This window comes from Pseudorca crassidens, chromosome 19, assembly GCF_039906515.1.
Source record: "Pseudorca crassidens isolate mPseCra1 chromosome 19, mPseCra1.hap1, whole genome shotgun sequence".
Classification (NCBI taxonomy): Eukaryota; Metazoa; Chordata; class Mammalia; order Artiodactyla; family Delphinidae; genus Pseudorca; species Pseudorca crassidens.
Genome location: NC_090314.1, coordinates 35,151,536 through 35,175,204, shown reverse-complemented (window position 1 = coordinate 35,175,204; position 23,669 = coordinate 35,151,536). Strand labels below are relative to the sequence as shown.

General features: G+C 46.5%; 1 protein-coding gene across 5 annotated transcripts in view; it reads right to left on the bottom strand.

Moving 5' to 3' along the window:
- Positions 1–19,610, bottom strand: part of YPEL2 (yippee like 2) — a 63,263-nt gene extending 43,653 nt beyond the window's left edge. For 2 of the 5 annotated variants that reach the window (XM_067715075.1, XM_067715074.1), the window contains exon 1: positions 18,959–19,165. The gene's annotated coding sequence lies outside the window, so the exon portion shown is untranslated. Of the gene's footprint in view, positions 1–3,563; positions 3,638–18,958; positions 19,166–19,591 lie in introns of those variants that run through there. The other 3 variants (XM_067715077.1, XM_067715078.1, XM_067715076.1) reach the window with 3 other exon arrangements.
- Positions 19,611–23,669: the final 4,059 nt, after the last annotated feature.

Here is a 23,669-nt window from a genome sequence, read left to right as displayed (position 1 = left end):
CTTCAAGAATATGGGGGTGAGAATTAACCTCCCCAGCTTTGCCTCGGAGGTAGGCCTGGCCATACACAGAGATAACACGACCCCTTGGATCAGAACCCCTGCGTCTCACCCAGGCATAGTGGAAGTGGAAGTGGAAGTGGAAGGTGAGTGGTCAAAACGAAAGCCCATGGTAGACCAATGTTGTTGGGTGTTGAAGTGGAAGAGGTGGTAGAAAGAGCTAAATACCCCACTTGGGGTTTCCTGAAATATCCTTGAACCTTCCAATACTCCTGTTCCACTCTCAGGAAGGACAGTATTTCCAGGAAAGTAAGGGGTGATAGGTCAGGGGGTAAGGAACAGGAAAGACGGAGGCAGGGGAAGCAAGCAGGAGGCTTGCCCCAGGCCAGCCGCTTCTGAAGTCCACAGCCTCAGCTGCCCGGTGGGGAGCTGGAGAGGCGCTGGCCCCATTCGCCTTATACAAACGCTGAAGGAAGGAAAGGAAACAATGAGCCCTGGCTGCCAGTCTGGGTTTACAGAGCAGCCACAGAGTCTGTTTTCTTACACATGCTGACGGCTTCTAAATTATGCCTTTCCCCAGAGTAGAATTATTTCTTTTCTCACTTCTCTTCTGTAGGAAACCCAAAAAAAGTTCACCGGCAGGGGTTTCTGCCGGTTTATGCTCAGCTTCAAATGTGAATCTCAAAACTTATTCATGGCTACCTTTGGAGAAATCAGCATTCACAGTCTGCATTAAATGTGAGTATGTCACATACAAACACATTCATTGCACACCACAGCTCAGAACTTAAAAAGAGACCATGCAAGCAACATCCCAGGCTGCCTGGTGCTGGAAAAGCCCCAGAGAGCCTAGGCTGCAGGCCTTGGACTTTGCCCTATGGTCATTCTGGTCCTCTCACTCTTTGCTAGGGATTGACAGGCACCCACAAAAGTGACTCCTTACCCAAGAAGGAAGAAAAGAAAAAGTGGCTTGCTGAAATATGAATCTTGGCCCACTGGTACAGGGCAATCAAGAAGGAATGAGAGGGCTTCCCTGGTGGCGCAGTGGTTGAGAGTCCGCCTGCCGATGCAGGGGACAGGGGTTCGTGCCCCGGTCCGGGAAGATCCCACATGCCGCGGAGCGGCTGGGCCCGTGAGCCATGGCCGCTGAGCCTGCGCGTCCGGAGCCTGTGCTCCGCAACAGGAGGGGCCACAACAGTGAGAGGCCTGTGTACCGCAAAAAAAAAAAAAAACAAAAAAGGAAGAAGGAATGAGAGAAGGAAAGTGGAAAGCAAAGTGAAGGAGAATCAAGAGGGGGTCCTCGTGCCTGAGAATAAAGGAAAGAACGGGATGAGTGAGAAAAAAACGTGAGAGCTAGGGGCCAAAAAATAATCACCTATTACTGTCTTCTTCCCTCTTAAGGGAAAATATTAAAAGCTGCTTTAAAAAGAAGTCTGTTTTTAAAAAGGAAGTAAAAAAGAAGTCAGTTTTTAGGAAGGAAGATGAAACAGATGTTTGTTTGGGTTTTTTTTATGGAAGAAATTAAGGGTATGGGGCTGTAGAACTCACCACATTTTAATTTTTGTACTCTGGTACCTGTTAATGGGGCCACAGGCTCCATGGGGCTTCATGAGTCCAACCCGCTGAACATACTGTGGAGTCTAAACTGATTTCCAACAATAATCAAATGAGTTCGCTTTTTTAAAGCCTCAGGGCACGTGTACAAATTAAACACCATTTTAAATGAAGTAATAATCCATCACAGTGGAAATTAAAGGAAGATTTGCTACCACCTCCAGCTGGCTCCCACTGGGCAGCACGGAAAGCAAAGATGTGAACTATTATGATTAAAAACAAAGACCTTAGGTACACCACTCTGAGAGCCAAACGCATAGGGAGCGCACAGCAAACCTGGCCGTCCCACCTCACGGGCTGGCCTTTTCCACAAGGAGCCACAATTGCAGGTGGAACTCAAAACAGAACCTTCTGAGTGTCCCCAGGATGGAGGGGTAGGAGGTACGAATTCCTCAGATAAGTCGGGAAGGAACTGGAAAAATGATGTGGGAACAAGATTGTACCGCCACACACAGAGCCACAGAAACCGAGAAGGTAGAACTTGCCAGGGGAAGTGACACCTCCAGCCACAGGACAGGACCACCCCTAGATGTGCCTCAGCGTTGCTGTTTTTGTGGGGTGTATTGGAGGAGGGTAGGTAAAGACTGTCTGGAAAAGAAGTGGGCTCTGGAATCAGAAGCCAGCTCTACTCCGTTCTAAATGAGTGACTTTGGCAAGTTATTCAACCACTCTGACCCTCAGCTTCCCCAATTCTAAGAAGACCAACATACACAGGGTTATGAGGATTAAATGAGACTGATGTAAGTACATACACAGTGCTAGCACACAAAACACACCAAAATTGTAGCTATTATTATTTTTAGTGGTTAATGAATTTTTAAAAATATATGTTGCTACTTAAAAAGAGAAGAAAAAGGAGGCCGAAGAGTTCAGAGACATACATAGTTTTCCTGCCACTTCCATGAGGACTCTCTAGCTTGTCTTCAAGCAAGGTAGATGGTACTACTGGGATGACGTTTCTCTAAACCTAGAATTCTCTTCTCAAGGTAAGACAAGGTGATGATGACCCTGGAGGAACCATAGGAGTATCTCCCTAAGAGGCGGTTTCCCCAGTGGCCATGCTCCCAAAGGCCCTAAAAGCACTGCCAGGAACCCAGCATCTCTGATTCACACAGCCCTGGCAGGCCCCTGAGCCTCCTTTCCCCCTTAAATCCACCCTCTGCATTTCAGCCGGTGTTATGCATTTAAAAAGCAGATCTCACAAACAATAAATGCTGGAGAGGGTGTGGAGAAAAGGGAAGCCTCATACACTGTTGGTGGAATGTAAATTGATACAGCCACTATGGAGAACAGTATGGAGGTTCCTTAAAAAACTAAAAATAGAATTACCATATGACCCAGTAATCCCACTACTGGGAATATACCCTGAGAAAACCATAATTCAAAAAGAGTCATGTACCACAATGTTCATTGCAGCTCTATTTACAATAGCCAGGACATGGAAGCAACCTAAATGCCCATCAACAGATGAATGGATAAAGAAGATGTGGCACATATATACAATGGATTATTACTCAGCCATAAAAAGAAATGAAATTGAGTTATTTGTAGTGAGGTGGATGCCCTAGAGTCTGTCATACAGAGTGAAGTAAGTCAGAAAGAGAAAAACAAATACTGTATGCTAACACATATATATGGAATCTAAAAAAAAAAAGGAAAAAAAATGGTTGTGAAGAACCTTGGGGCAGGACAGAATAAAGACGCAGACTGCATAGCACAGGGAGATCAGCTTGGTGTTTTGTGACCACCTAGAGGGGTGGGATAGGGAGGGTGGGAGGGAGATGCAAGAGGGAGGAGTTAGGGGGATATATGTATATGTATGGCTGATTCACTTTGTTATAAAGCAGAAACTAACACACCATTGTAAAGCAATTATACTCCAATAAAAACGTTAAAAAGAAAGAAAGAAAGAACTAAAGGAGGAGGAAAAGGAAAAAAAAAGCAGATCTCACCATGTCATCACTTTCATGTCCTTCAGAAAGGCAATACGGGACAGTGGGTAAGCAGATGGGTTCTGGATATTTAACTAAAGAAAACAAAAACACTAATTCAAAAAGATCTATGCACCTCTATGTTCATTGCAACACTATTTACAATAGCCAAGACATGGAAGCAATGTAAGTGTCCATCGATAGATGAATAGGAATGCGGTGTATGTGTGTGTGTATATATATATATATAAAATGGAATATTACTCAGCCATAGAAACAAATGAAATCTTGCCATCTGCAGCTACACGGTTGGACCTGGAGGGTATTGTGCAAGGTAAAATAAGTCAGAGAAAAACAAATACCATATGATTTCACTTACATGTCTAAAATACAAAGCAAATAAACCAACATAATAAAACAGAGTCGTAGATACAGAGAACAAACTGGTGGTTGCCAGAGAGGAGAGGAGTGCGGGGGGGACAAATGAAATAGGTGAGGTACAAACTTCCAGCTATAAAATAAATGTCATGAGGATGAAATGTACACATAGGGAATATAGTCAACAATACCGTAATTACTTTGTATGGTGACGGATGATGACGGCTGGTAACAGGTCTTATTGTGGTGATCATTTCATAATGTATAAACATATTGAATCACTATGTTGTACACAGAAAATGAATATTATATTGTACGTTAATTATAACTCAATTTTTTTAAAAAGACAGGTTCTGAAATCAGACTCCGAGGGTTTCAAATCTCAGTTCTATAATTTTCTAGCCGTGTGACCTTGAACAACTTACTTAACCTCTCTGGACCTTGCTCTTCTCATCAAAACCTAGGAACACTAATATTGACCTCATAAGGCTCTTGCGAGAATTAACTAAGCTAATACACATACAGTACTCAGCATATGCACCTGGCATGTAGTAAGCACCCAGTAAATTCCAAGTGTGTATTATTGCTGACAACCATTGACATCCATGAATGGCGTCCATGAGAGACTCACCTCTCATACTCTGTATACTCCATCTTTTGAACTGATATTTAAGGGTCTATTGTGTGTCAGGAACAGTCTCCTAAGTGTTCAGATTTGCCAGCCAAACTCTCTGTAGTTCCCCCGAATACACCACACCTGCATTTCACCCTTCCGTGGTTTTGCTGATGCCATTCCCTCCATCTGACATATCCTTCCCACCTCCTCACCAGGCCCTTACTTGTCCATTAAGACTCAGCTCAAATATCCCCTCAGCATTGGACTTCTTGACCCATCCTCTGTGCTCACTTCCATCTTAACACTTACCCTGTTGAAACTGAAATTATTCTCTTCTGCCTCTGTATCCTCTGCTAGAGGTAAGTGCCAAGAGTAGGGACCACATTTTAGTTGTTTCTGTACCCCCTGAACTCGGCAGCACAGAGCACACAGTAGCGGCCACTGTTGGACTGAACTACCCCTGCTTCTCCTTGGGCTGCTGACTAGACCAGTCTACTCATCCATGTGGGTAGCACAAATGATTGAGGCTCCTCCCTTCCCCCTGCCAGTAACGAAGCAGGACGCAGAATGACTCTGGCCCCATGGAACCCTATTCTCCCCGATAGCCCCCCCTCAGATCCTGTGCTGAGATGCCCGTAACTACAGTTCTTCTAGGCAACAGAAGGTTTTTTAAGTCCTGGATGTTAATCAAAGGCCTGTCATTGGCATCCATGCCCATTTTTCACACTCACAGGGTCTAGGTTAAAATATACTATAGTAAATATTTATATATATAGATACACATACATACACATATATATATATATCTGTTGAGGTAACAGCTTAACCATTTCCCAGCTTTCTCCATCTCTTACTTATTGTAGGAACTCTTAGAAAGCCTGAAGAGGCTTTAAGGACAGGAGGGTAGGAGCATGACTGAGTAGTCTGTTCCAGGAGCAAAGAGAGAAGCCCTGATTGGAGGCAATAAACAGGTGACAGTGGAAGGGGGATAGGTAAGCCATTTCTGGGACTGGAGACAGAAAAAAACAAAGAGACAGAATGGCTGTGGAAAGCCCCTATCCCAAGAGGGTAGTCCTCCTTCCCCATTCCTAATCTCATCAGAATCCTGGACTCAGACCAGGGAGCATAGAGACCCAGTTTCCCTGGGCTGCCACAAAGAGAAGTGGGTGGTGGTGTCGTCCACTGGTGAGGAGGACAGCATTAGAGACAGATGGACTTGGATTCTGTTTTGGTTCTTCTCACTAGCTGCATCACCACTGGGCAAGTTGCCTGAAAGGGAATAACAGTGCCTACTTCATGGAGGAGACAAAAGCGTCAAATGACATAAGGCAAGTGAAGCATTCAGCATAGCACCTGGCACATCATTAGTACTCAATAACCTTGATTAGCTGTGATCATCCTTACCAGGAAGGGAGAAAAAGCGTGGGAACTGTTCTTGTTCACAAGACCCAAATGAGCAGTGCTCCTGTCTGCCCGGTTGACTCATGGTGGCTAGAGGGTTAGGCCTAAATTAATCCACTTAAAGGTATACTGTGGTTTTAGTAGGTTTTGGTGGCTTAGCTGGGAATCTGACATTATTGCAATATCATTCCAAACAATAGACCATTCCATCACCTACTCAGTGAAGTGGAAGTTACCTCTGCAGTCTGCACTGACTCTACTAATCCCAGGATGAGGCCACTACTGACAACTTTACTGAAACTCCGCTATCAAAACCGCCACGATCTGATGTGCAAGACGTACTGGGAAAGCAATGCTATCACTTCATAGTTAACAACTTTATAGCTCTGGACCCAGGTGGTACTTCAAATCCATCCAGCTGATAATAAAAACCAGTTTGGATAGTCAAGAAACCACTCTTGGGCTTCCCTGGTGACACAGTGGTTAAGAATCTGCCTGCCAGTGCAGGAGACATGGGTTTGAGCCGTGGTCCAGGAAGATCCCACATACCGCGAAGCGACTAAGCCTGTGCGCCACAACTACTGAGCCTGCACTCTAGAGCCCGGGAAGCCACCGCAATGAGAAGCCCGCGCACCGCAACAAAGAGTAGCCCCCGCTGCCGCACCTAGCAGCAACAAAGACCCAACACAGCCAAAAATAAATAAAATCAAATTTTTTTTTTTTAAAAAAAAGAGAAGCCCGCACACCACAACGAAGAGTAGCCCCAGCTCGCCACAACTAGAGAAAGCCCGCGTGCTGCAACGAAGACCCAACGCAGCCAAAAATCAACAAATAAAAATAAATTAATTAATTAAAAAAAAAGAGAAACCACTCTCTTTCATAAACAAAACAAACCATTCATCTCTATGCTGGATACAGGGCCTAGTCTTGATTTCAGGAGCATTATCTGTCAGATGATAATCCTACATGATCTCTAGGGTTCCTTCACCTCCTGAAGTCCTGATTTCATGTTGTAATGATGTCTCTGCCAGCTGAACCCTGCCCCAGAACTGAGTACCCATCCACCCACCTTTATTCTGTTAAGACCTTGATTTCAGCGAGGTCACAGGACCTGCCAGTCTCGCAGAGTCCACTTGGATATGGCTGGACGGTGCTTTGCAACATCTGTTAGCAAAGCAATATATTTATCACATGGTCCTTAGTTCAGCACTCTGCCTGCCAGGCCCCCATGTGAGGCTTACATCTGTTAGAACATGGCACAGAGAAGAGGCACTTCCCCTTGAACATTCTGAAACCTGCATGTAATTTACTAGTTATTACATAGAAGTAGCTGTTGCTAGCTGGCTATGAAGAGATCAGATATCACTTTGGGTTGTTTCTACAATTTCAACCAAAAATGATGTGTCCGAAGATTTATTACCAAGGACGCTTGGCTAAAGTTCATCAATGGCTTTCTTCTTTTTCTTATACAACTCCAAGGTCCAAAAAGGATTTAAGGTGGCTTACAAAAACATAAACAATACTATACTATTAAAATAGATTAAGAAATTACGATAGGAGGAATAAAAGAACAAAAGGAGGGTTAGGACACAGAAATGCATACTATTAAATTGCTTAATATTTACTGAATTTCAACTGCAAATTTGGCTTTGAGCTCCCCAGTAACCAAGGCAGGAAAGAAAATACCAGCAGTTATAAGGTTTATATTTCCTATGAAATAAAAGCATCTTGGTTGTTCAGGATACAGATTTTCTGAGAGACATTTATTTCTCCTGTGGGTGGTCACAGGAGACAATGAACAACCCACCGCACAGAGCCCCAGCGCACATCAGCCCTCCCCACCATGGAACCCTCTTGCAAGACTTTCTTACAGGCCCCTCCATGAACACGGCCAGCGTAATGAACACCAAAGAGCAATTCAGTAAAAGGGATTCTACATGGGGTCAAATCAGGGCAGCCCAAGGACGTGGCAGCCCAAGGACCCAGATCCTGATGGTCTGGCTGGATCCAGTGATATCAGCTCTCCAGAGGAATGGAAGAGCTACAGAGCCTTCTGGCAATGCTCCATGAATATCATTTATCACAACCAGGCTTTTGAGTAACAAAAATATGGGCAGCCTCCAACATGCCAAGTCCAAACACTAATACTTTTGAATGCTAACGCTATTTGGCCCTGGTGCTGCATTCAGCTCTCTCATGGGCTGTTTTTTCTCTGAAACTCTCCCTTATGGGCCTCATCTTGTCTCTCTGGGTTCTTCTGTGTCTCTGACTGAGCCCCAATCTCCCTGGCTGCTCTTCCACCATATGCCTAGGTGCTTCCCGCCCCCAGCTTTCTCACCCATACCCAAGTCTTCTAAACACCTCTGTCCCCTGCTCCTGAACCCTGGATTCCTTTCTAAAGGGGGCCTCTTTCTGGCTCCTAGGAAGGCACTTCAAACTCCCAAAGCCAGCACCGTCTTTTCCCTTCCCCCTGATCCTATCCCCTTCACCCCCCTTCTGTTCCTTCCTCCTGAAGGTCCAGCTGCCCAAGCAGGAAACACCCTTTATTCTCTCTCTCTTCTATGTCACACTCCATCTGTCCCCTAGACAGTTGGTTGTGCCTCTCAATCCACCCTCCCGTTGCCATCCCCAGTCACAGCCAGCACATTGTGTGAGCCCCGTCCCCTCTCATCCTGAACCTCCTAAACTGGTCTCCCTGACTCAGCTCTTACCTCTCCAGCCCATTCTAGAATTCTATGTATACAGCACAATCTGATCACATCTCTCTCATGTTTCAAAGCCTCCAGTGGTTTCCTAGCAGCCTACAGGACAAGGTCCAACCCCTTAGGTGGCACGGAGAACCTGGGCCCAATTCTCCTTATCTTCTCATCACCTTCCCACCCCACTCCAAACCTGCTTCCCCAGCTGACCAAGCTCGTTCACCACCTTTTCTCAAGTTATTTCAGCCTCCTGCAAAGCCTTAACCTGTCTTCTCTGCCCGGGAAATGCCTGCTCATCCCTTAATATCCAGCTCAAATAAGACCCTAAGCAGAGCTGGGGACCCCCTTCTTCCAGCATGAAAAAAACTATTCTCTGGAATGACACTTTAACACACCACCGTTGTGTGTCTCCCAGACTGGAAAATTCCTGCAGTCAGAAGTCCAGTCTCTACCCGCCTTGGTTCCCCAGGACTCCTAGTATCCAGCACATTGGAGATTCTTGATAAATGTTAACTGAGTAAACTGAATGACCATCACTGGCACCGTGCTGCCCTTGTAAAGCTGATATTTTTTAGTCTCCTTGCTTTGCCACTATCCAGTACAATTTAAAATACTGAATTCTGAGCATTACATGGGACTCACACGCCATTAATGCTCCACAAAGTTTGGAAACTAGCAAACTCTTATGATGTAAACTTACTTGGGCTGCAAGTCCTGAGTCCTGAGGCTGCAACTCAGGACTGTGGAGCCATATCTCTGATGGGCCACACCACAAGAACCTCTGATGGTTTTACCCAGCTGCTGTCTGACGGCAGAAATATTTCCCATGCTGTCTCACCTGGCCCTTCCCACCATTTCTGTGTGTCACCTAGGGCAGCTTCCCGAGGGACCCTCCCCAGGCTGGCAGCAGCTTCTGGACCCCTAGAGAAACCCTTCCAGGTTGATCCCCACAACCCCCCCACGGCAGTCTGAGCTGCTGTTCTAGGCAAGACTGAGCCAGGGAAAACGCAGTGGGAGACTTGGTGCAGGCTAAGAGGGAAGGGGTCCCTCCGTCCTGCCTCTGCTCCACATTTCAGAGAAACCAGATCCACCGTTTTCTGCAGCTCCCAGAGACTGCCGCCCTCGGCATCAGTCCTGCACTTTGTATTTGGCCATGGTCAGAGATGATAATCCTGGTCAACACAAAGCGAATACTTTCTTCCCATGATCTGGGACCCAAAGAGAGATTGGGTCCACTCCACTGTCCCCAGACAAGGCTACACTTGAACTGTAATGTAAAAACAGACATTTAGAAGATCTATCAAGAAAACAACGTCTTGAAAAGCAGAGTAAGAGATGGCCAGTCTTCAGGCTACTTCACCAGGGAACCCTCCCTTTAGCCTCCTCCAACACCCACTAAGTCAGGCCCCCAATTCCAGAGGCATAGCACTTTTCACAGTTGTAGTTTTATTGAGATGATTATTTGATTGTCATCTGTGTCCCACACACTCAAATATCCAGTATTATTTACTGACTAAATGAATGTCTTTTGGAATATGGGCACTGTGTGACCTTGATTTCTCTTTAACTGCTGCTCCCCGAGGGCACAGCTGGGGCCTCAATTAATTACAAACCATCCATCCCAAATCTGCCAATACAATTCTATTGTTCAGCTGTCAGCATGCCTTTGGCTTTCTCACTTTAATCTCCCATTTCAAATAAATCCAAAACTCTAGACTCTCACATCTGTGGCTGGGCTCCCTGCCTTTCCACGACTGGAATTTGGAAATTGAACTTAAAACTCAAGAGAAAAAAAGGGCAGAGGCACTTTCAAAAGGATGCCTGTTGTATGTCCAAAGTCCCAGCCATCACCAACCCAAAGATGGATGCATTTTGTTCTAAGAATTAAACTGTCATCTAGCGTTGCCATTTATTGAAGCAGCGGAAAAGGAATAGGGTGGGGAAGACAGACTGATTCTAGAGCAAATTTCTGGATTTCTCCTATTACGGGAATGGGAGATAGATTTTAATAAGAAAGACAGCTTCTTTTCCTCTCAGGCCTGGCACACTAAGGGGAGCCTGCACATTGCCAGTGCAGCTTTTTCATATAATTTAGAAACCTCCACAAAGCTAGTAGTTTATGGGTCAATCTTCCCACTAGGCTGTGTGCTGTTCCTGACCACATCCAGAGACCATGTCTGGTTAATCACCCATCATAGCTAGCCCAAAGCCCCACGGGCACCAAGAGCTCAGAAAGTGTTGGTTGAAGGAGGGTGGGAAAGGAGGGGAGGAGATAGGGAGAGTCATCTGAGGCCCTTCAGCAACTGTCAGTAAGCCTCCAGGACTCTACAATTTATTAATTTCGTACTATGGGCCCATAAGGGGCCAAGTACTTGATATGCATTATCTCAGTCCTCACAACAACCCAGAGAGGCAGGCATTATGATGATTACTCCTATTTGAAAGATGAGGAAAAAGCTCAAGAGAAGTTAAGCAATTTGCCCAAGGTCACTCTACTAGAAAGTACCGTAACTGGGATCCTGGGAACAGCCCCCTCAACCTCCACCCCCCAGGGGATCCTTCAACCGAGACATGACAGAGGGGGGTCTGAAGATGTGCATCCTTGGTACTTGAGCCCTCTAAAACAAGCAGACTATCTCCCAGAGGGAGAGTCTAAGTCAATTAATCACAATGCAAAACAAAGATGTCAAGTTCTCTTAAAACATCTTCAGGCTGTCAGGGTTGGCTCAATGCATCAACTTTTAATTGCAGAAACCTGAGAAAACAAATAAGGGAAGGGAATAACCTGAACCAGAAGGTGGGACAACAGATTAGGCACAAGAAAAAGCTAGTTTTCAGTTCTTATCATCTCTTCATGCTAATGGGATATTTAGCTTTAAGGCTGCAGGCATGTGCGGGATACTTCTTCCCTCCAATCCTAAATAAAACAAATTAAGAATCATGTAAGCAAAACTAACCAAAAGCCCTATCTAATTTATATTTACATAATACACATGTTTATACCATTAGCACAGCAAATGCTGAAAGAGAATTCATTTCTACTTTATGGTCCATTTGGTGGTGGGTCACCTTAGGTAGGGACCCCCAACAGACAAAGACCAAAATGGTGATAAAAGAAGAGATAAAGGGAAAACAAACATAATGGATGACACACAGGAACATACAAACAAAAGAAGAAAAGGAAGAGGCAAAAATAGAAACTAAGGGAAAGGAGGCCAAAGGTTAAGGATGTTTAGTAGTTGGTATCTGCCAGGGAGAGCAACTACCTTAGTGATTTCCAGACCTCAGACGTGTGTGGGGTGGTCTGCATTAGGAAAACCTGGGAAATTGGGGTGGGGGAAGTGTAGGTATTAAATTCTGATTTTATAGCCTTTTGGCTGGGCCAGGAATTCTTAAGGCAACCAGGTTTGAGAATCCCTAGGGATAGTCTCACTTTTTTTTTTTGCGGTACGCAGGCCTCTCACTGCTGTGGCCTCTCCCGTTGCAGAGCACAGGCTCCGGATGCGCAGGCTCAGCAGCCATGGCTCATGCGCCCAGCTGCTCCGCGGCATGTGGGATCCTCCCGGACCGGGGCATGAACCCACGTCCCCTGCATCGGCAGGCGGACTCTCAACCACTGCGCCACCAGGGAAGCCCTAGTCTCACTTTTGAGGATGCCTATTATCTATATCAGCTAGCCTTCATCCTCCAGAGTTCTACTGCAAATGTAAGTCACGGTCCACATCTATGGAGCTCCTCTAAACTGTAGCAATGGTAGCCCAAGCAATATCTCCTTCCTGCATCTCATATGCCTCCTGAGCATTCCTCATACATTACCTGTCATGTCATTACCTCGGTGCCTTTGCACACACTGTTTCCCCTGGCGTGTTTCTGCATGTTTAAATCCTCTTCATTCTTCCCAGCCACATCTCCAAAATGCCTACCCTTCTTTCTGTATCTCTGTAATGAACTTAAACTCTTTCTACCTTGTACTCTGGTTATTGACATAGATGTCTTAATCACTCCTATTTGAGGATATGCTCTTAGGGGCAGGGGCCATATTATGACTTACCTTTTTCTCCCAAAGGTCTAATTATCTGTTGAATGATGAATACCCAGGAAAATAAAACAAAACAAAAATAAAACAAAATAAAAGATTGAGTTTCAGCCCCAGGCCAGAGGTTCCTCTTCTCTATCGCAAAATAGGAATCAAAATTTTCCTCAGGCAGGATATGTTCCAAGCCTATGCTCTCTTGCCCCAGGTACTCCCACCCAGAACACCATGGGAAAACAAAACAAATCATTAGGCAGGTCAATATTTCCTATAACTAAATTTCATATCAGATAGAATAAAACCACTTTCTTCTGCCCAACCAAACTCAACCACTGTTCACACCCAGCAGATCCTGTTTGAGCCTCAGTGGCATCCATATGCCATCTGGATATCAAGCCTTCCTTTCATGGCAAGAAATAGCCGAGGGAACTCCAGACACTAGAGGCTAATTTCATTCTGAGCAGGCAAGCTAATTTCACATAAAACCCACTAAGTCTGGACATACTACATTCTCAAGACCATGGGGGAGGGCTGACTGCCCTGCAACTCAGGAGACAGGAGAGCTCAGTGCTGCTGACCCAGCCAGGAAACAGGAATCAGAGTGGCAGTGCCACACCTCACTGGCAGATGTTGCTTTGTCCCATCACAGAGGGAAGGAAGGCTTTGCCTAGTATTGAGACATTATGGGTAATTTAGAGTTTAAGTCAGAAGTTGGTACTTTTCCAGAATGTACGGGAGTAGTAAGAGCCTTGGACCTGAGAAATAAAAGATATGATTTACAGTCTGTGCTTTGCCCAAATTAGTTCTGTCCTAAGCAAGTCCTTTTTGCCTGTTTGGGCCTCAATGTTTATATCTCTAAAATGTAACACCTAAAATGGATTTTAATACCCAATCCAGCATATATCTAATCAATAGAGTTATAAACCATTAACTTGAAAGCAAAGAAAATAAAATTATAGGGTTAACACTGGAAAAAATTGGGATGCAGGGCCCGACAGTTACTAAAGTCAAGCCACAAATTTGTTTCTCTGCTTCCTGGCAGCCAAAGCAAAAAAGAGAAACATGATCAGTTATATCCAATTGTCCACAAAGAAAAATCATGCCAGTTCCTTGGGAGAGGCAAAGCTTTTCCTAGCACTGGGTTCTGAAAGCAATTTCTCTGATTAACTTAACAGAGACATTAAGTGAAGTTGTAGCTTAAGTCTTCAACAATATAAATTCTTATAAGAAATGTAGTAGCAAGTTATATAAAGCTATTTTGGACAGCGTCCCTCCATAAAGCAAAGGGCAGGACACCCAAGTTCATCTCAGCGAAAACAATTCTGGAGGGGCTGAGGTAACATGGCCCAAGTATGCAGCTTTCAGTTGGCCCGGCTTAATTCAAGGATAAAACTTAAGACCAGGTAGACAACATATTCTTCCAAACACTTCTATAAATATTACTTCTTCCACATGGATGTTTATTAAGAGTTGGGTAGCAGTGTGCAATTAGATGACTTCTAAATTCCATTCTAGTTCTGATAAATCTAAGTGACATTTTTGGTCTTCATTTACTTACACTAATTTAAAATTTGGGAGTTTTCCCCCTCTTACTCCCCACTCCCAAATCAATGGATAGGGAATTCCTGCCAGTGAGAGAGGGAATCTAACTATTAATATTAGTCTTGTTATTAATAGCTAATACCAAGCGCTTATGTGCCAGGCTCTGTGTCTGGGTTCCCGTGCATTCTCTCATTGAATCTTCCCATCAATCCTGTATGATAGTAACTATTATTAGTCCCATTTTACAAATAAGGAACAGAGATGTAGAGAATTTTAGCAAATTGTCCTAGGTCACAGAGCTAATTATTCAGATCTTTCTGGTTCCAAAGCCAAGGCTCTTAGCTCTACTTATAGTGCCTAGTATTAATGAAATGTGATTACTGATAGAAATGCTTGTTTGTCAGAAGAACAGTGAAGCCTAGAATAAGGCTTGTAGGGGAGGCAAGAGTTATTAACAACAACAAAATAACAATGGAGCTTTTAGAGACTTTGGCAACCCATAAAAAAAATAAAAGGATGAAAAATATTGTGAAAAGCAGAAATCTCAAAAGAAAGTAATTCCAAGGGAACAGGAATTCCGAGGAAAAGAGAGAAAACTTCTTTTCCTCCTCTTCTCTTGAAAATAAGTATTATTTCTTACTCTTAAAGACTCTAAACCTTGGCTCTCTTGGTCATTCATTCATTCCACCAACAATTAGATATTTATCCTGTGCTACTCCCTGCTAGGCACTGTCAGCAGTGAGCAAGACAGACTGGGCTTCCAATCCAGCCATCAAGTAGACAATGCATTTCCAGATGGTATTAAAGTGCTTTGGAAAAAAAAAAAATTAAGGGGATTAAGGGCTGAGGGGCAGGGATGGAGGACTGTTCTAGATAACAGGTCAGGGAGGGGCTCTCTGAGACCCAAGTGTAGGAAGCCAATCATGCAAAAATTTGGAGACCAGTGACTACCAGTAGAAAGGCCCAAGGACAAAAACAAACCTTACTTGTTTTAGAAATCTCAGGAAGGCTAGTGCAGTTGGAGCTGGACTGAAGCAGAATGGACCAGGTGAGGGCTGGTAGGAGCTGGGGGGTGGGGGTGGGATGGGGGGTGGGGGGGTGGAGAAGTTGGGATGGGACGGGGGAGAGGTCTGCAATGCCTACAGGGAAAGGGGGTGGATTATTTCTGAAGGGCAATGTGAAAGTTGTAAACATGGGAGTGGCATAATCCTATTTACTTTATAAACCTCCAGTGCTGTATTTACAGCTCCCAGGGAAATTCAGGTAGGTGCAGTATCACCTTTTGTTAGGGATAATATCACTAAACTCTTAACAGAATCCCTTTAGCCTGTAGGCCCTGGCTTTCCATCATTGGATGCTAAAATTCAAAAGGACACTTCCTTTTCCAGAGCTTTATACCCCCTCATCATGCTAAGGGAATGCAACTGTCAGAGCAACTAGTGGTTTGGTTGACAGACCCTAGGGAAATGCCAAGATAATTTACAAAGAAAATTGATCCAGACCTCAATTTGAATCCCACCTGCTTTTCCTATCCTAGGATATGCCATCCTTTTGTTGTTTCCTTTTTTTCCATAGGCTCAAAACTAAACGTTAATGTGAGCTGCTTGACCAAACTGAACATTATTAAAGTTAATTTCAACAATCCTACAGTTAGTGTTCCCATATAAGGCATACCCTTGGCAGGAAGGACCACAGGTGAATTTGAATTTGGATAATTTAGAGTTCTCTTTGAAGCTAAATTGTAGCTTTGATAAATTCAAGGAAATTTCTTTTACCAACATGTTTGGACACAATAAGAGGGAAAGATACAACATGTGGAAGCATCAGGTGTGTGTATGTTTATGCTTGAAAGTAGAGACAGAGGTAACAGCATCAGAAACCAGAATACTAACAAGATCCACCTGCACACAGGAGCTGAGCTGTTACACAGGAAAGAACCAGGGCTGAGGCAGGCAAGGGGTTGGGGAGACTTGCACCTCTTCTTATTAACTGTTGACAGACAAGCCCCTGGCTCCCCTCCCCATGCCTAACAAAAATAAAATCACCAGTCTGCCCTTCTCCTAGATTACACAGCCTGGAATACACAGATATTAAAATCAACCTTTTCTGCTGCCCAAACCCTTCATGTCCCAGGCGCAATGACTGTGTCATTGACTCAAAACTATTAAAGTCATTAAAATAGTGAAAATTCACATAAATCTGTGAATAATACAGCAGGCTCAACAGCACTACTCATGACCCCAACCCCACACACCTAGAAACATCCAGTGGTACAGAACCATGAACAGCAGCCCTCAAGTGGGCTGGAGTGCAGGGATGTGGGGAGGGAAGGGGGGCTATCTCTTAGGGCCAATGCCTCATGACAGCTGAAATCAAACAACACTATACCCTTAGACTAGCCTGGGCTAGTGTGACAGATGAGGGATCCTGGGTTTGCATAGAGTATGGCTCACATATCTGACTAAGGCTTTGCATTCTTCTTATCTAAGTTAATGCCTTTCATTGTACATTGCCCCCAATTCCCACTAGTTCAGGGTTTCTTATCAACCACCTGTCTCACAACCTCATGGCCCATTTATTAAAAATGTGCCCCACTGAGAATAAACATCTCCAGACTGGACTTACATACTGCATTTTTAAACACTACCTGGGTCATCTTTATGCAGATTTAAGTTTGAGGACCTCTGCTCTACAGCAATGTTTCTTAAACTGTGGGCCGTGACCCGTTTGGTCAAGAAACCAAATAAATGAGTCATGACCAGCAGTTGATTTTTTTTTTAAGTAAGTAGGAAAAAATTATAAATAGAACACACTGCAGGTAGTCAGGGCAATTATTGTTTCTGGGAACTTATGCACTTGTGGACCTCTGTGCAGGGATGTAAAATGTATTCCTCACTGTGGATCCCACTCAAAGTTTGAAAACCACTATCCTAGAGGGAAAAAGGAAAACAATATTCTTGCACATGCGTTTATTTTCATTTTCCACCCCTAATTCCAAGCTTCTGGAGTTTAGTTCAAGCACAAGATATCAAGACAGAAAGGCTGTTATCAAATCCTAAACTGATAAGGCAAAGCCAAACTAAGGAGGGGGATGAGCCCAAGGCCCACACTCTGCTCCTGCCTGAGACCCTTATCATGGAGCTGGGGATAAGGAAAGGTGCCAAAGAGAAATTTGCACAACTCTCCTCAGGCTGGACCTGTTCCTTGGTAAAAAACCTGTAGCCACTTACTGTCACAGTTTAGAGGAATTAAAATGTTCCCCATGGGGGGGAATGGGGGGTCAGAGGAGGCTCAGTCTCAGTATAAGGGATAGACAGAAGTCAGGTTCAACCCATCTTTGCAGTCCTGTGGCAGTGACGAGGTCAAAGGAAAGTCAGGAAAGGGTGAATGGTCAAGTCTCACCCCAGCACCAGCGACATGAGTTGCCTTGGACAAGTCGCGTAACCTCTCAGTCCCCTAGGTTCCATGCATGGCTAATGTTCTGGGAGCAAGTGGGGCACACGCAATCAGACAGCTTCCCTTCTTGCCCAATGCTCTAGGACAGGGAGTCCCATCTTGCACATCTTGCCTGACCAGAAGAGAGGAACATGGGAGGAAGGGCAAGGGGGAAAAGATGGTAGCTAGCTGTGTTGTTAGCTTTCAGACTCACCAGAAGCAAGGACTTACTGAAAAGAGCCTCAAGACCCCAGGAGAGCAAACTGACAAGGAGGCCAGAGAGCAAAAAACCCAGCGAAGCCCAGGAGCATTTTCCCGTGCCATTCACAGCCGCGGGACTGCGGGAGGGTCAGCTACATAACAGAAATAAACGGAGGACACTCACTCACTTGGCTTTGTAAGCTCTCGTAAGCTGAGAGTGAAGTCAGAGGTGGCAGTCTCCTGGGCTGGGTCCAAAAGAACAGGTGGTTCCCCCCACCCGCCAACTAGAGAAAAGCCACCACTTGGGTAAAGACATCCAGAGGAAGTCAGCGGCCGAGGGTGAACTGGAAGCAGTGAGAGATCGGCGCTGCCCCTCAGCGCAAGTTCCCGAAAGGTACTCGCTGGAGAGGCCCCTTAATTCCGTCGGGCAGGAGTGAACTCGCGCCCACCCCTTTGGCAAGGGCACTGGGGAGGCGCCGGGAAGCGGCCAGGCAGGAACTCGGCTGCGGTTACCTCGGCCCAGGGCCGGCCAAGCGCTCCTCGGAGTCTTGAGGGCAGCCAGTCCCCCAAAGGCGGGGGCACCGAGGGCGGCGCCCCCGGACCCAGTGTCTCCAGCGGACACCCAGCGACACCGGGGACCGAAAACGCCCGAAGCTCCCACCCTGCCCCCCACAGACTCCGAACCCGCGGGAACTATGCTCAGGAAGAAGCAGCGACCAGGTCTCCAGGTCACCCCCCTACCGCCCCGCCAAACCGCGCGCGCCCTACTAGCCCCGCTCCTCGCACAGGTCCCGGGCCCCCGACCTGGGAACTCATGCCTTCTCGGCTCCTACCGCGGGCCGCCGCCAAGGCCCCGGCAGTGTTTGTAAACAAACCGGTCACGTGGCCCCGGCGGCCCGCTCCCCGCCCCCTGTGCCCGCGGCCCCCAGGGTGACCCCCCCACCGGACCCCGCCTCGGCCGCGCTGGGCAGAGGGTGCCGCGCGCTCCGGGGGAGCCGGGCCACAGGGACCACGGGACCTGCGCCCAGTGATGGGGGGGTCGGGCGCCCGCGCTGACAGCGCGCCCCACGCCCACGCACGCCCGGCTCGCGCAGTGCTCGCGTCTGCTTACCGGGCAGCAGGCAGCCCGGTCCGGCCAGCTCTGAGCTTGGCTCCGCGGGGGTGCGCAGCAGCAAAGGACCGCCCGGCCGGATCCCGGGCTCTGGGCGCGCTCTTAAAGCCACAGTCTCCGCCACTGCCGCCGCCGCCACTCCGCATCCCTCCGGGTCGGGGCCGGGGGCTGCCTGGTGACGGACGCGCCCCCGCGCCTATCCCCTCGGCTCAGCACATAGCAACACGCCGCGGGTTGGCTGGGCCCGGCCGCAGCCCATCCGTCTTGAGCCAATCAGCGAAGGACGGAACTCCGCCCCCTGCTTCCCCTACCTCCCACCCCCCACCTCTCGGCCCTGGCAGGGCTTGGGTGAGGGGAGTGTGGCGAGTGCCCGGCCAGGCCCTATGAGGCTCAGCCAGCGGAGCCTGGCCAAGCAGGGCAACTGGCCGGAGGAAGAGGGAGAAAGGGTGATGAGGATGGGTAGGCTCTCGGCGCTCGGGAGGAGGCCGTCTATTTGGGTTTGGAGTTTGTCCCCGCTTCAAGGCTGGGATTTCCAGAACCCGGGGTAGGGAGAGGGGAAGCTTTATAGTGCTTCTTCTACTCTCTAACTCCCTCCTCCCACCTTAGGTACCCCTAACTCAGAGGCTAAGTTACCTGAGGAAGCTCTTGGGAACCGGGGCAGTTGAATTAAATAAGACAGTGCCAGCCCGACGGGGCCCAGCCAGGACCTACTCAGAAGCAAGGCATTTCCCCTTTTCTCTCTGCTTTCTCAAATTTGGCGAATTAAAAGTAGGAACGAGGCATTACAGGAATTGGAAGGTACCTAGCCCCCAACTGCTGCTGATTTTCCAAGGCTTTTAAAGAGAAATGGTACGCCCCGGAGAGTAGGATTGTCAGTGATCATAGGGGAGGCGCCCACGTTCTGGGTCAGTGGAGTGGTGCTTTTCAAGGAAGAGAAGGTTAAAAAAATAAGCCCAGGGCAGTCAGGAAATCTAGGGAGGCACCAGGTGGGTGGAGTGGGGCAGTCTCCCAGCAAGAAAAAGGTCAGTTTGAGAAAGAATGCTGCCAGGGATCAGGGGCAGAGAGCAACCCAGCCTTTTCAGTTGGCCACTGTTAGTTCTGCAGTTCCTCAGAGAGAAGTAGGAAATGCGATGTTTTATTGAGCTGCTGTCAGAATGCGAGATGCTTCTGGGGGTGCTGCTGACTTCAGCCCTCTTCCCCACTGGTTTGCACATAAATGGAGAATGGTACGGGGTAGATCCCCAGGTGGCTCAAACTTCACCGCAACGCCACCTGGCAGTCTTTAAAATATATTTGATTCAGGGACTTCCCAGACGGTCCAGGGGTTAAGACTGCGCTCCTAGTGCAGGGGGCATGGGTTTGATCCCTAGTCGGAGATAGATAAATAGATAGATATTTGATTCAGTTAATATATTTTGCATTCAAATTGTATTCAGTTAATATACCTTGCATGGTTGGATGTGAATCCAGTCCTAATGTTAATAAAACGATAGTAAAAGCAACAAAAAATACCTCAAAAAATCGGTATCATACACATGTATCAGTCTCAGTGTAAGCAGTTTCAGTGTAAGCAAGAACACCTTGTCACTGTTCACAGTTGACAAAGTTGGAAAGTTTAAAACAGATTTTTTTAAAATGCTTTTCAGGTGAGAAAGAATCATGAACAAGAAACGTTTAATACTTAATCTATGAAGAGGTGGTGGATTCTTTAGAGTTTGATTTCTGCGCTCATCTGCCTCTTGGGCAAATTTCTTTGTCTCTCTAGGCCTTGGTTTCCACAGTTTAAAACAAAGAAAATTGAAATAGGATGATCTCTAAAGTCCCTTACCTCTCCAAAATCTAATCAGGGCCAGAAAGTCAAACTCGTTACAATGTTTCAGCAATATTCTCCTAGTGAATATTCATGTTGCCAGATCACCACTCCCCAACAGTAGATGTTGCATTAGTTTAACACCCTAGGATATTGGTATGTTATGTAACAAGATTGGTGGCTACCGTTTTCTGTTTAAGTAAAAGATAATGTGAGCTAAGGAGGACAAGCCTGGTGGGGTGGTTCAAGAGGGAGATGTGAGGACCCCTGCAGGCCTGCCGTGTGTATGCAGGGAACTGGAAGAGGCAGCGGGACTTGCAAGACCTGGAGACAATAGAACCAGCCGGCAACCAACCAAAAAAAGGGTGTACTAAGGCTGATGGTGCCTCCTCCCAGGCAGAAGAGCCAAGCACTGTGAGTTGTTAGGCCAGAAGGTAGAAGTGAAACAAAGTAGGAGAAGCAACTTCTCTTCCTCTCTGAAAGCACCTCGAATGGCCCCTCAGTACACATTTACTCAGTGCCTATTCTGTGCAGAACTTCCTGCTTGGCTTGGATGGTAGTTTTCTGAAGAATCTACCAAGAGGAGAGACCCTGAGGCCTAGGGAGAGTGTGTGAGAACTGACAGATATTTATCCCGTAGGGCAAAAATGAGGTGGAAAAAATATAGGGAGAGAAGTAAGTAAATTTGTTCAAATGTAGCCAGAGGGCTTTTTTTTTCCCCCTAGCAGTAAAAGTTTGAGAAGTTCCTAGCCTCGCAGACAGGATATCAGCTTGGCTTTGTCAGTGGCCCAGGACCCTTGTCTCCTCTGTGTGTGGCCAAATTCATTCATTGCCAAAGCCTTCCCAGCAATTATTTTCCAGCATCCCCTTTCTCCAATCCCACATTCCTACTGTTGCCACATTGACATCACTACTACCGTGAAAAGGTCACTTTTATGTGCTCATCTTAACTTCTCATAGCATTTGACATGATTCCATCCTCCTTTCCCTCAACCCCCACCACCAGTGCATCAGCAGGTCCTGTCAGCTCTACTTCAGAAATACATATTTGCTCTGAACACGTCTGTCTCTGCTGCTACCACCCTGGTCAGAGCCACCAACACCTCTTGCCTAGATGTTGCAACAGCCTGCCAACTCACCTCCCTGCTTCCAGTCTCTACACAGCAGCCAGATGGTAGTTCCTCAAAACAAACTCCTTACGATGGCCACAGGGCCCTACTAAGCCAACCTCTCTGGTCTTTCCCTGTTGCTCCTTTGCTCATGCTGCTCCAGTCAAGCTGGCCACCTTTCTGTTCCTCAAATACGCTGGGCCTGGTCTTGTTATAGTGTTTGTATTTGCTGTCCCATCCACCTAGAACACTGTCTCCAGAAGGCTGCCTCCTCACCGCTTGGTTTTCAGGTCAAACATTTCCTCCATAGAGGCCCCCCCGATACTTACATGCCCCCCAGGGTACCCTCTATTCTACCTACTCCCAAATTTTCTTTCTTTTTTCTTTTTAAATTTTATTTATTTATTTTTGGCTGCGTTGGGTCTTCGTTGCTGCGTGCGGGCTTTCTCTAGTTGTGGTGAGCTGGCTTCTCACTGCCATGGCTTCTCTTGTTGCGGAGCACGGGCTCTGGGGCGCTGGATTCAGTAGTTGTGGCTTGCAGTCTCAGTAGTTGTGGCGCACGGGCTTAGTTTGTCCGCGGCATGTGGGATCCTCCCAGACCAGGGCTCGAACCTGTGTCCCCTGCACTGGCAGGCGGATTCTTAACCACTGCACTGCCAGGGAAGTCCCGCAACTTTGCATAACACATATCTCTCCCTGAAATTACTTTCTTCGTGTTTTTATTTGTTTTCTGTCTCACCCACCTCTGAAGTGTAAACTCCATGAGAGCGTCCGGGACTTTGTCTGTCTTGCTTCCTGTTGTATCCCCAGTGCCAGCAACAGTTTCTGGCACTCAACCAATACTTGTTGAATAAATAACTGAACAAATGAATGAATATGCGCATCACCTCCTACACCATCTCCTGCAGTTTCTTTCACTTTCCTATATCTCCTTTCCGTCTTTGCTCTTTCCTCATTCCATCTCAAAGCCTTTTGCTTGATGACTCAATCCAAAGATCAGATCAAGTGTCACTTTTCTGGAAGAGTTTCCCCTAACCTCTCTAGAAAAACTAATCTTTCTCTTCTCAATACCTTCCATAGCACTGTATTCACAACTCTATTACATCACTCAGCACTCTACACTCCTTAGTAAGGGTTCTCAGTTATCCATTCTCTCTGCCAGTTCCTCCTGGGCTGCAACCTTATCAGATCGTCTTTGTATGTTTAGCACCTGGCACATGGCAGGCCCTCCCTCCAGGTTTATATTTGATTTGAATCCAGTAGGGATCCAAGCAGGAATGGATAGGTTCTGTCCTCAGAGTCTACTGATTTAACAGATAACAGTCTTACTTCATAGTATGAAAAGATTAACCTGAAACTTTAGGATATTCTATAATGAAAGGAGCTGCCTACATTTTAAAATCACAGCACAATGGAAACTTCCTGAATGCTAAAGGCTACAGGCTGTCACACTACCATACCACCTGGGAAAACATTCCCCTCTGCCTGTCTGGGGAGGGGGAGTTGCTCCTCCCAGGCTTCACTCCCATCTCCCCCCACAAGGAAAGTCCCATGACGTTACATCACAGAGGAGGGCCTGGTGCCATTTTCCTGCAGACACATCATGGCAACAGTGCTTTGTTTCTTTATGTACAATAAATGCTTTCTCTGATCCTTGTCCAAGTTCCTCACTTTCAGTCATGAAAGTGGCTGATTATGTGCCTTTCAGACTGTAAGTGGGTAAGGGTTATACATCAGCCCTCCTGAACACACTCTGAACAAAACAGCTGCTCTAATTTATTGAGCACATGTT